This window comes from Poecile atricapillus, chromosome 3 (genome assembly GCF_030490865.1).
Source record: "Poecile atricapillus isolate bPoeAtr1 chromosome 3, bPoeAtr1.hap1, whole genome shotgun sequence".
Taxonomy (NCBI): Eukaryota; Metazoa; Chordata; class Aves; order Passeriformes; family Paridae; genus Poecile; species Poecile atricapillus.
The window spans coordinates 71101460-71115178 of record NC_081251.1 but is presented as its reverse complement, the minus strand read 5'-3'; the positions used below and the strand labels follow the sequence as shown (position 1 = coordinate 71115178).

The 13719-nt window shown below is 38.4% G+C and overlaps 1 protein-coding gene across 1 annotated transcript in view; it reads left to right on the top strand.

Moving 5' to 3' along the window:
• Nucleotides 1-13719, top strand: part of KCNK1 (potassium two pore domain channel subfamily K member 1) — a 32403-nt gene that overhangs the window by 12677 nt on the left and 6007 nt on the right. The gene's annotated exons all lie outside the window — the stretch shown is intronic.

Genomic DNA, 13719 nt, shown 5'->3' with positions numbered 1-13719 from the left:
CACGGATGATTGCTAATAATTTCTGATGTGTGTGCTACGTTACTGGAGAAAGGATTTAAAGAAGTGGGTCTCTAAATCTTTGGTCAGTGTTGATGGCCTTTTACTGACTTGGTGAGTCCAGAGTTGTGATTGGACAACTGGAGTATTTTTTGATGAATTGTCATACTGATTTAATGTTGCCTGCTTTCATTATATGCATGATTGTCTTATTCTGGCCCTGAGAGGTTAGAATGATGTATTTTCACCAGAAAAGTCATCCAATAGTTGTAAGAATTTTAGGAATCATCAGCTATCCCACCAAGAGAAATTTTTGTGGCAAAGTGAAGTGCATTGTTTCAAAATAAATTGCCATTAGTCTAAACAGACAATGTAGGTTTTGAAAACCACAGAGTATTTAAGTTGCTCTGTGTCTTTACATTGCTGGCTAATTGTCTTGTGTATGTTGTTTACCTTTCTAAATGCTGCATTCCTATATATTTCTAAATAGCTTCTAGGTAAGCAAAACCCTCTACATTTCATCTGCTTGTGAACATAAATAGTATGTGCAACCACAGTTTTTTTTTTTTCCCTTTATTTATTGACAGGACATCCAGCTGTGATTATCCTGGGTGACCTTATTCCAGTGTAACTAATCAAATTTATGTTTCCCACAATTATTGTTTGCTATGCGGGATGTCTTAAACATGTGAGCAATTGAATAGAACTAGTGTATCTATAAAATCTGTTTATGGTTCAGTAAACTAGCTCTCACAACAGTTGAAGTATTTCCCCATTGAGTCTTGCAAATTTGTTTTCTATTTTCAGCTTGAAATGGTGAATAAATTCAGCTAGACTGTATTCAGATGAGAGAGTAACATCAAGCATCATATTTAGGACTGTGATTTAGAGTTTTGAATAAGCCATCTTATCTGTAAAAGTTTTTTGCTTTGGTCCTAATGTAAATATTGTCTCATAATTTGTCTTTATTATTCCAGATGGAATGTGCCTGCATGAAAGTGGAGCGTGATGCATTTCAGTTCTGTGTGTTTTTGTTAGTTGCTTTAGTGATTTTTTCCTATTTGTGTTAAATTGTTTTGCTTCTGTTTGGCTTTATGTGTTGTTAAATTCTTCATGTTTCTGAGAAATAGCTATTGAAACAGAAGATAGTGATAGGATTTATTCACATGCAAATACATTATGGTGACTGGCTGACTTAGATATGAAATATTGAAATACCTTACAAAAATAGGCAAGGACTGTGTGTCTTCCTCTGCCAAACAAGGGAGCTGATGCTTGTAATTTCCCTGAGCTGAACATGTCAAATCAGTAACAAGATTAGAAGTAAATATTCTTATTCCCCTGCTGTATCTAGCAGATAACACTTTATTCTACGAGTGGTTGCATTTTAATGCAAAGATGCTGCTTACAGATTTGATTTTAACTCCACAGCGTGAAATGTCCTAATTTTTTAATGTTGTGTGATGATTCCTTACTGCCCACAATGGAAGTTTCCTTCACTGTTTTCATGCTTTGTAATTTCTGATGGTGCAATAAAGCAATCTTTGTATCAAAGTGGAGGTGGAAAGCCTACTAATTTGCAGCTGGTTGTTTCTTTTTATTTCCAGATGGTAGGAAGAAAAACTGTGCTCATTTCAGTGTGAGAAATTATTAAGTTAGCGAGACTTGATAGGTATTCTTCAGTAATTGGGTATGTGATTAAAACACTGCAGTAACTGCCACTGCAACACATTCAAAGCTTTTGACACATCTCAGGGTGCATTTGGGATGGTAACAGGTGTGAATTATAAATTTTTAGAAATCTCTTTTCCAGTGAACTGTACCAGGCTTCAAGCAGAGCACCACAGTGCACAGGTGCTGGATTCAGCACATCCCTGTGGTACACCATGCATACACAAGGTCTTTCAAGTGGTGGAAAGCTGAAGAAATTGATAGAACTCTAAAACCTGTTACATGAAAATTTGAGGGGCTGTGGAAAGACAAAATTGCAGCATGTAATGAATCCGTGGTTCCAGACCTTTTCTGGAAAAAAAAAGCCCCATCTTCCATCAATCTCTTCAGAAAGTGTGTGTCCTCTGAGCATTACTGCCAGTTAGATGCTAAATGTGTCTTAGCTGCTGAAAGGAATTTTTCCATAGGTGCTGATTTATGGAATTAAAACCAAAATCTGGATTTGTAAAATCTATTGTGTGAGATATACCACTTCTATGCTGCAGTCAAGGTGAAAGCCTCATGTTTTTTCTACTGAATCAACCTGAGAAATGAGAAGATCAATATCATGGACAACTACTGGCTAAGTCTAGTCAATAATGACATTTTCTCTCTGCCAAAACATTGTCCAGGTTAAGTTTTTTTTTCCCTACTTTGAATAGTTAAGGCTGTAAACCTCAGGAAGAACTGTAGAAAGGCTTGTACCTTGCCCTGGTTTCTGCTGGGATAGAGTTCATTTTCCTATTAGTAGCTGGTACAGTGCTCTGTTCTGTATTGCCTATGAGAATAATGTTGATAACACACTGACATTTTAGTTGTTGCTCAGTAGTGCTTATCCCAAGTCAAGGACTTTTCAGTTTCTCATGGTCTGCTGGGGAGCAGGTGCACAAGAAGCTGTGAGCTCATGGCCAGGACACCTGACCTAAACTGGCTGAAGGGATATTCCATACCACAGAACGTCATGCCCAGTGTATCAACTGGGGGAAGTTGGCAGGCAGAGGCAAATTGCTGCACAGGGATGGCGTGGACATCAGTCAGCAGGTGATGAGCAACAGTGCATGCTTCTTTTGTTTCTCTTGGGTTTTATTCCTTTCATTCTCCTTTTTTTATTATTATTATTGTTGTTGTTGTTGTTCTTATTATACTTATTATTGTATTTAGCTTTGTTTCAATTACTAAAATTTATTATCTCAACCTCTAAGTCTTACTTTTTTTCTTAATTCTCCTCCCCACCATGAGGGAGGAGTGAGCAAACATCTTTACAGTACTTAGTTGCCATCTGGAGTTAAATCACAACAACCCCTTTCAGTACCTTGAAGTTGGTATTGAAATTCTTAGGATGGTTTTTAAAGAACTTGTTTCTTTGATTGCTTGTTAATCAGTGATCAGTGGATTTAAAAATCCATTATTATGGGAATGCTGCTGCACACATGTTGCTGAACATTCCAGTTCAAAAACCTCACCTTGTTTTCTAATGTTTCAGAGGATTACAGGTCAAAATTTCCTAAGAACACTCACTCACATTTCTCTTTTAGCAAATTTAAGTTTCTGAGACTTACGTAGTTGGTTCTATTAGGAAACCTTAATAATAAAGTAGTCTGTTGGAACCCCTACTTTGATACAGATTTTTGACCATCTGTTGCCTAGCGGGCAAGTAAACCAATAAAAGAATAATTGGAATTTTCCTGGCTGAATTCTCAGAGGAGCCCTCAGGAAATCTCACCTTGCTTTTGACCTGTTGGTTGAGTTTTATTCAACAGACTTTTGTAATTTTTACTTCTTTCTCCATTGGAAAATGAATCTGAGATTACAGAAAATAATTGTTGAAACAAGATAAGGGTTTGTTTATGCTAAATCTTTGCTGGAAGCAGACCTAAAGATGTGATGTTTGTGTTTTGAATAGGTATTTCTAGAAATGTGCTGCTATTGAGAGCACATGTGCTCTGTTGTATAGAGAGGGGGAAAAATAGCCCAACACCAGATGAATCCTGGTTGGATTCCAGCTAAATCCTTATAGGATTTTAAGTCCAGGATGACACTAAGAGGAACCAATTTCTGGTATAAAGACTTTGGACCTTAAAAAAAAAAAAGAAAAAGGGTGTACTGTTAGCTAAAAAAAAAAAAAAAAATAAAAAAAAAAAAAAATAAACACAAACCTCAATGGCAAACCCAGGAATTCATGCATACCTCTTGACTATCATCTGTGATAGAAATAAGGCCTGAATGCTTTGGCACAGAGGTTTGGCAGACCTCTGCCTGCTGAAGTCACTCTCATTTAGTCTTTGTTCCTGCCCTGGAGCACTATGAAACACAGAGAGGACAGGAAATCTTTAATGACACATCCAAAAAACGTAACTGAAGTAGGCAGGGCTCTGTGGGAGTATGGGTCCAGCTCACAAACAGACTGCATGACAGGCTGGAAGTTTAGCATGTCCCAACAAAAAAGAGTTTCTCAACAGGCAGTCTTAAAGGAGCCAGGTAGCTGACAGGCAGGGCTTGAAAAAATCTGCACTTGCGGAGTAAATGGGAAAGCTTTGCCTGCTGTCTGAGTGCCTGGAGAACACAAAGTCTTCCTGCAGGGAATATGTTCTTTATAAAGGCATATTTATTAGCCCTGGAATGGTGAATGTGCCTCACCTGGAGCCCAGTCTCACACATAAAAGGCGTCTTTCTGGTGGCAAGGAAGGTGTGTTTTCATGTGCACTCTGCTGGAAGGGTGTAACAGCTCCCTTGGGTTGATAATACCTGTTTTGGTCATACATTATTTTTCCAGGCAGGATGAGCAAGACCCAGTGGGTGGTGGCATTCTCCAGTTAAAGTTACTGTCTTTTGAGCTGTGTGTACCACTGATACTTCTGTTGACAGCAGATAATATTGCACCAAACACTCATAATAATCATCTCAGATATGGGGGGGAGATACTGATTTCTGTACTTAATCTTATGTTTGCATTTGGTTCCTGTGCAGTGGATTTCATCTGCTGTTATGCTGCCCTAGTAACAACTACTTCCTTGTACACACCCCTCACATCTTAACTGCTGATATGGGAATGACTTCATCATTAGCATCACTGCTGTAGGGTTGTGATGTTTTTCACTTACTTGCTATGGGTAAGTACTCTCTAAAACAGCAGTTACTGTAAATGGACAAAATGTTTGCTGACATTTGCAATTCCCATCAGACTGTAGGTGTGCCTTGCCTTGTGTGGTGGTGTGAGAGAGACATGGATGTTCTTTCTGATAACAGGAAATGTAGAATACTGGGCATGAGATTCCCACCTTCTATACCTGTATATGTTTATATACAAAGGTGCACAGTAACATTAATAGATTACAGGGTACAGAAATTTCTCCCTGAACAGCTGATTCTCCAGCATTAGCAGCTGGGTTGGAACAAAAGCAATAACCATCTTAATGCATTTCCTAGCTGGGAAGAAAATATGCCCTGGAGATCATGGAAATTGGTTAATGGTAAGCATAAATAATGTAAGAATTTCCGTGCCGTAATTTTGGAATTATGAAATGTTTTTTGAACTTGAAAGTTCACAGAAACACTACTAAGCTGCAGAAGGGGACACCATGTATCTCTCTAGAAAAATGTAAACGGTCTTACAAGAGCAAAAAAGATACAGGATTTCTTGTTGTAAATCAGTGGTTCTGTAGTTTTTCTCTAGTTAAGAAACCTAATATATACATAATGTATGGCTTTATTCTGATCCTACTTGTTTGACTCATTTGAAAAGCCTTCATGCACTTTTCAGTTTTCCTTGCATAATTAATGGGGGCAGGCGAGGCAGCACGACGCCCAGATGGCAGGGAGGGCTAATGGTATCCTGGGCTGCGCCAGGGGTGCTGCCAGCAGGCTGAGGGAGAAGATCCATCCCCTCTACTCAGCACCGGTGAGGCCACACCTGGAGGACTGGCTCCAGTTCTGCACTGCCCAGTGCTAAAAAAATATGGGGCTATTGGAGAATCCATCCAAGAGCCAGTGAGGTGATGAAGAGGCTGGAGCATCTCTCCTGTGAGGGTTGGGAGGGACTGGGGCTGCTGAGCCTGGAGAAGAGAGGTTTTGTGGGGAGCTCACCAATGTATGTGAATACCTGAAAGGGTAGGTTAGGCAGTGATGTTGCAGGTGGGATATGAATGCTGCTGTGTTGCTCACTGCCCCTGTAATATTTTCTTTTCCACCTTTGCATTCATGTTCGCTGGTTGGTATTTTTTTACTTGAGCTGGACATTTTGAGGGCAAGACAATATTTTCATTTGGCTTTGGTAGCACAATAAGTGTTAAGTAACTGAAAAATTAAATTAAATAACTGAAAAGAATACAAACAGGATACATAAAATACTTTTGCATTACTTTTAGTTTAGTTTTAAATATTTATATGTTAAATTTTAAGGACTTATTACATTTATTTAAAAATATTGTATACACAAATTATTTGCTAAATTTTTAATGTTTTTTTATATGGGTAATTATTTTCCACCAGAAGTGTCACTCTGTTGAAGGTTTCCAGTAAATAAGAGCCTTTGTTGTCTCTTCATGTAGGACTCCCAGAGAAGTCAGAGTTGGGATGAGTCCTTTTCAGAAGACTAAGAATATACTCAGTAGGAAACTGGAAGCATTACTACTTTTGCTTCCAGCATAATATTTTGGATTTTTTATTATTATTACTGATCACCATGATTTCTGAATGAGGATATGTTGCATGTCCATATGCAGTAAATCCATTTTTACACTAGTTATTTAAGCTGACACAGAATGTATAAGAACAGGAAGTGATTATCAATGTTTTGCTAACACTGGTACAAATCCACAGGCAGCTTAAACAATACCAAATATAAGACTAGAGCAAGCTGTTCTTCTTCATATAAATATGAATAAAGTGTGAAAGTATCCCTTGTCCTCATTAAAACATTTATCCCCAGTTTGATTCATTAGCATCCCCTTTTCCCAGCATCTGTGGATGCAGTTTTTTTGGGCAGGTGAAGTATTGCTTCTTGTGCAGGAACAGACAAGGCAGATTTTGAATGCTTTGTAAGATGAAAGTGTTCTGACATACAGCTGTCCTGGTAGAAATTGATTTTGAAACTGGCTTTGACCATAGAAGCAAATATAACCGTGCCTTGTTTCTTTGGTTCAGATATTTCTGGCAGTCAACCAAATTGCTCATATGAGTATTTATTTATTATTTAGTATTTATTACTAAACTGACTGTGTTCAAAGCCATCTCAGCTTTTTTTTGGTGCAGCAGGTGACATTTGTGAGATGATTATACAAACAAGGTCCCTTCCAGGGCAAGTCCAAACCTAGCTGGCAGGACATTGATTCTGAGCAATCAGCAGTTTTTGGCTTTGGTTACTAGTGGCAGCGGAGTACTGTCTCAGAAGGAATCAAAACCACATAGGAGTTACATGTAAATCCATGTGTTGGAATCTCTGGAGTTTTGGTTGGTTGGTTGGTACTTCTGGAAGAAGCCCCTTGACTCTAGAAATTGGCAAAACAAAATTCTGTTCTGAGAAGTGATTAGGTGAGATATTGCTGTGAAGAAGATCTAATCTTCATGGTTACATTAATTTAAATATTGTTTTACTGCTTTTATTCTAGTGGAGTTTCAGGGGTATATTATTGAAGAGAGCTGGATCAGCACCATACTAAATCACCTCAACTTGAAGTCTAAATCACTTTTAAATCACCTTTACTGGTGCTGTGTGAGAATGAACCTAATGACTGTTTTCTTTAGTGGCAAAACTGGTTTGAGGTTTCTGCCACACCCTTCACCATGTCTCTAATTGTGCTAGTGCAAGTCTGTGAGGGCTGCATAGTAACCATTCATTAGTGAAATGGACTAGGTTTCAAACAAATCTCATAATTTTCTTTCCTCTCTCTCTCTCCTCTCTCTCTCTTCTCCCTCCTCTCTCTGTTCTCTCTTCTCTCTCTTCATCTATTTAGTTTACAGTACCTCTTCCCTCTTCTCTCCTCTAATGCACACAAAATCGGTTCCATTAACTCAACTGAGAAGGTGGCAAAATGTAATTTCCAAATGGATTTTCTCTGCTTAAAAATGCCTGTCACATTGGAATTTTTCCTCCTCATTTCTGCAATGTAGGGTGGCGTATTTCAGCCTGGCTGGAAATCTGAGTTCTCTGATTTGTTTAGCAAAACAGGTATTGGGGAACTTTTCCTAAGTGTTTAACAATGAAATACATATTTCTTCATAAAACTAGGTCTCAAACTATTCTTTTGTATTGCAAGGAAGAGCATAGCAGCAACCAAGGTGATCTCTCTTACTGCACAGATCTACCATCACCTGACATTTTCTTTTCTTCTTGGAAGATAATAGACCAGTTATGAAGAAGGATGTATTTCACCATTAAACACAGTGGAAAATAGCAAAGGCTTATAAAAATGAGTCTAGAAATTATATAAATATTAACATTGACCATCTACATCATACTCCAGTGAGTAATGTTATGCTTGGGATGAATTGAAGACTTTTGCATAACTTAAAAATACATAGTACATGATGCACTTAATTTATTGGGGCATTTTGAAATTATGAGCTGACTTAAAGGTCTGACTTCTCTTCAAGGACACTGACTCAGGCCAGCAAAGGGATGAGCACACTTGCTGTGTTATGCTGTGTGGTGTGATTCTGCTGTCTGAATGGGCGTGTTGGGGAGGACGCTGGATGTGCTGAACATAACCCTCTCGGTGCCCTGAGAACCTCAGGGTGCTGCATAGGGCTGGTGGTGTTGCAACAAGTCACCTGGGGCCAGAGGGAGCTGTGGCTTGACAAAACCTGTCATAGAAGGTACCCCTAAACTATGAATAGGCAATGGAAGAGAGAAAGGTGGTGCTGCAGCCTGGTGCACACCTGCCAGGCTTCATCACCATAGCCTGGGAGAGGCTGCCTGGGGGAGGCTTTCTGAGGGCTGTAGCACTTCTGTTTGCCTGTTACTTGCCTCACTTGATGTCAGATCCATCTCCACCTTTCAGACATCCACTCTTAGGGGCATCATCTGGGGATTTGTGTGAAAGTCTAGGCTGGGTTATTACAACACAGAAGCATGGCACCTCTGCACTCTGGCACTAAATGCTCAGTTTGGGGTCCTGAAAGACCTGTAAGGCAGCCACTGCCTCTTAACACAGAGAGGAACTCATTAATGAGTTACAGGAGAGACTGAACTGTGAAGAGACAAAGCAGTGATAATACATAACTGCTTAGATTGGTCAAAGCAGTGTCTGAGAAGGCTGAAAGGAAAAGAACACCCACTGCCAAGAAGTGCCAAGAGGATGGAAGAGTGTGAAATGTTCAAGGCAATGCTGGGTTTGACACTGTTATTTCCAGTTATGAACTGGAATTATTGTTGGAAGCTATCTAGACACTCTGGAAAACAAAGTCTGATGGTGTATATAAAAATGGAAGGAGAAAATATATCTTACCTGGAATATAATGGCCAATTCTATGTATTTATCTACAGAGCGATCTAACAGGAGCAATTAGTCACTGCTGAGACAGAAGACAAAATAGGTGAAAGAGAAACTTGCATAAAAGGGATACAACCCATTGAGAAATGTAGAAAAGTCATAACTGAGCCATTTTAGAAAGATGTAAGAGCAGAAGACTAACTTGAAGTACAGCAAGAGGAAACTTTTTTATTGAACACATCATTGACATGTATAACTCAGCACCAAAGTAAATGTAAAAAGATTTAAGTATTTTAAATTATTTCTAAAAATAAACACTTGTATGTATGTTGTCACTTTTGTGACAACCTTCAGAATTACATCAGAACTGATAAAGACATTTTCTATATTTATATAAGCATATATAGAAATCCTTCAAGTCATAAGAGAGTAAATTACTTTTAAGGGAAAAATCCTCACATGTGAACAGAACTGAAAGACAACTGTCAACATCTTGTGGGGTTTATTCTTTGTATAATCAATCCAGTATGACATTGAGCTAGATGGATTATTGATCTTATTTAATTTGGCAAATTCTGCTGGTCTTGGATGCAATTTTTCCCATTATTTATTTTTTTTTTAAGGAATAGTACCTCTAAACTATGAATAGACAATAGAAGGGATTTTTTTTTTAGTGATATCCTTTATCTCTAGTGTCACTGTGATTAGCAGTGCTTGGACAGGTTATCTGAAGGTTTGATTATTCAAAGGTCAGTGCTTTTAAATGGGCAATTGTTATCTGATATTTTCATTACATGATATGAAAATATAGCATTCAATAAATCTTGTTTTCTTCATAATCAGTCATACAGTTATCAGACAGGCTGCGCTGATGATTTAATTCTGGTCACCCATAGCAAGTGCCCTTGATAGAATAAAAAAAATATCTTCGTAAGTAGTGCCCTTTTGGTGAGCATCCTTTTCTCATAGCAAAAATAATACCTTAGGATTGCAACTATAATGCTTCTGATCATGGTGGTTTCCACTGTAAAAGGTGAATGGGCATGCACACCTCTCTGAAGAGGACACAGTATGAAATACAAACAAGAGCAGAGAGATGGGAAGCAATCCAACACAAGTGTCTGAAAGCAGACAGTGGAGTATCTTGTGCCTTGGATCTGTAATTTCCTCTCTTTTAAAGTGTGGCTGTGTTGGTTTGGGGTCTTTTAATGACTTTTGTACAGTGATAACTAAGATTATAGGCAATTTTCTTGACAATTAAGATTGTCAAGAAAAGTTACATAAAGCAGCTGCATACTGGGAAAAAATAGGAATTCTTTTCTTCCCCGCTTGCCATAGCCTCATAAATTGTGACTCTTTCAGCTCAAGATTTTCCATGTAATCATTCCCAAGCAGTGACTCTTTCCCAAACATTGATCATTCATACACTGTTTTTAGAAGATGTCATCTTACTGCTGCTGGTTGAGTGGAGCATATATTCTCTCCTCAGTCTGAAACTGTCAATGCTCTTTAGTATGATAGTTCCTGTAATTGGTAGGAGCTGAAGGAGCAGAGTGCTCCTCTAGACTCACTTCCTCTGAGATTAGGTGCATACTGCGTAGCAGTAATTTCTGGCCTTCAGAAGGAATTATGAGAGAAGTATCAGAGAAGTAACAGAATCCCTCATCTGATCCAAGAAATGAGTTTATTGCTGCCTGGGTCAGCACAGAGGCTGGAATTAAATCACCATCAAGCTGCTTTGTGTGTAATGATCTGACAAATGTGTCTGATATTGTTGTTTGTATGCATGCTACAGATGTTTGTGTTCAAATTTATGAAAGCCTGGATTCATTTTACAGTGCAAACATATGTTAAATTTAGGAGCCTGGAGTTTGCAGGGTACTTTCTAGGTTTGCAAGCTCAATTTCTGTTTGTCATGTATAGATAGCTTCGTGTTCCTGCACCATCCACAAAGTTACCAACCTTCATCAGGCTTCATTTTAACATAGGCGTTTGGGGGTTTTTTTCCCCATTTCTGGAAATGGATGGCTGCATCAAAACTCTTCTTTGAAGCTTAAAAACCTTTTTCTCATTTCTAGACTAAAATGTTATATAAAAGACTTTTTTTTTTTTTTTTTTTTTTTTGATGTGACACTATTATTATTCTTTATCTAAAGCATTTCTTTTTGGTGGTACTTGTTTGCTGATACATTAACAGAGAGATACTCTATCACTTTTCAACCTCCATTCAATTGTGTCAAGAAAATCAACCCTTTTATCTTCGTCTCATAAAAAAGTCTCTATTCCCATGCTGGTTTCAGTAACTTTTTTCTGCTCTTCTTCCAATATGCTTGCATTCTTTAAGCATGGATATACAGAATGAGGTAGATTATTCTAAATTAGGCCTGATCTGCAGCTTACTTAAATAACATACCCATAGTTCTGCTATACTGAAGATACCTTGATGTGATGGAGCAGTACAGCTGCCTTTTTTTATGTTTGTGTCACATGGATCAGTTTTAATTATCCCATGATATATACACACAACACTCTTCTTCCCTGCCAAACTTGCAGTTGATTGTCTCACAGCATATTTTCAGGAAAACTAAGTAACTGGGACTTGCATGGATGTGAGATATGTAAAGGTAGCAAACAGTAGGAGAAATGGTTAGTTCTTGAAGGAATGGTTTGTCCATTCCCCTAGGGATTGTCACTGGTGGTGTTCCTTGTAGATCTGTGTTGGGCTTGTGCTGTTCAACTTATTCCTAAATGACCTGGAAGAGGGAAGCAAATAAGTTTACTAGGGATACAACATTAATTAAGGCAGTAAGGAAGATGGAAGAGCCCCATGACAACTGGACAGTAAAGTGTTATTTGAAAATGAGTGTGGATAAAATCGTGCTCAGTCATAGTTTCAAACATTAATTGATGGGATATGTCCTGGTGGATGCAAGATCCAAGAGTTTTGATAGACAGGGCCAAGAAAGCATCAGCTTAGTGGTAGTCAGAAATGCCAGTCAAACCTCCAGCAATATTAGGCACAGAGTAGAACACTTCTCTACAACTTCATAAATCCAATTGAACAGCTCTGTGCGGTTTTGATCCTCTTATCTCAAAGCAGATAAAGCAAACAGAAGGTGAGCAGGAAAAAAAAGCCATTAATTAACGCGATTTACCAGTCAAAAAGACTGAGCCTGAGTAAATTATTCATAATATTATTAAAATTCAAGTACAACTGAAATTTCCTGTTGGGTTAGCTAACACAGAGAAATTACACCTCATGTGTTTCTTCTACAAGACTTTTTACATTGTAGTGATGTCTTACCTGCCTCTCATTGTCTGGAAGTGTCTTTATACATCTTAAGAAAAGGAAATGTGATTTTTTATTTACTCCTCTGGAAAGCTTGAAAAGCAATGATTCTATTATTAAATCCATCAAAGTAGAGAAGAAATCTCTTTTCATATAAAACTTGAAGGGACTTGCAGAACAGCCAGTTTCACAGGAGAGCAGGCAGAGAGTTCCCAGAAGGCCTCATGGAATGGCTGCCTGGTCTAGTGCTGCACTGGGCAGACTGGGGAGGTGCAGAGTGAGTCCAGTTCAGAAATCAGAGGCAGCATCACCCTGAATTCATTGTGAGTTCTGCCTGGACTGTTCAAGATAGCTGGTTGCAGTAGCTCTGGAAAATGCCTTTCTGTACAGGAGTAATATAACCCACATGAGCTGGCTGACCTGGGGCTGCAGAATTGGTAGGGCCTGTCTGCACTTGCTTGGTTTGATATCAGTGTAAAGGCTGCCCAGATTAAATTCCAAGAGATTTCCTTTTTCTAGCTGCAATGAAAACAAAATGCTTTTTTTTTTTTTTTTTTTTTGTCTTTTGTTGTTGTCAAACAGAAGAAAGCATTCCTGGTTTATCTGGATTTACTGTTCCTTTCTGTGGCGATGACTTACATTTAGAACCAAATGCTGTCTTCAGAGTGTGCTTTGGCAGTGTAACCACTTTCACTGGGTACAGTTGCACAGGTTTGTGACATTGGGATTGCTGGCTGTGATCAGCTCATACACCAGGGGATCCATTCCTGTGCTCTGAGCACATCACTGTTCATCCTCCTGGTGTGTAAATGGTGAGGCAAAAATCTAGCCACAGTCACTGGATCCTTGGAGTTTTGTAGTGAAAAATGTTTGTTCTGCTTTTGGATACCTTTGATGGATTATATTCTGTGGAAGCATGGAATTAGATAGCTTGGAATGTTGATTCAATGTACTCTTCTATGTAATTTAATTGATTTTCACAAAAGGTGTTAGAGCATGTTACTACTGTAGATGTAGGAATATTTTTCTGAAGTATGTATTATTCCAGTTTACAAGGTGGGTAGAAAAGTTACATCACCCTGTAAAGCTAAATGAAAACTTCAGCAGGAAAACCCAGAATAAAATACAAATTTCCTGGCATAAGCTTCCACTCCTGACTAGGTCTTTCTTCCTTCTCTGAAATAAGCATGTATACAATGACGTTCACAATTTTGAAGTCTAAAAATATTTGGGTTTACTTGCTCATGGCTAGTACTGTGTTTTGTTTGCCTGCGTAAAACAGACCTTTGAACA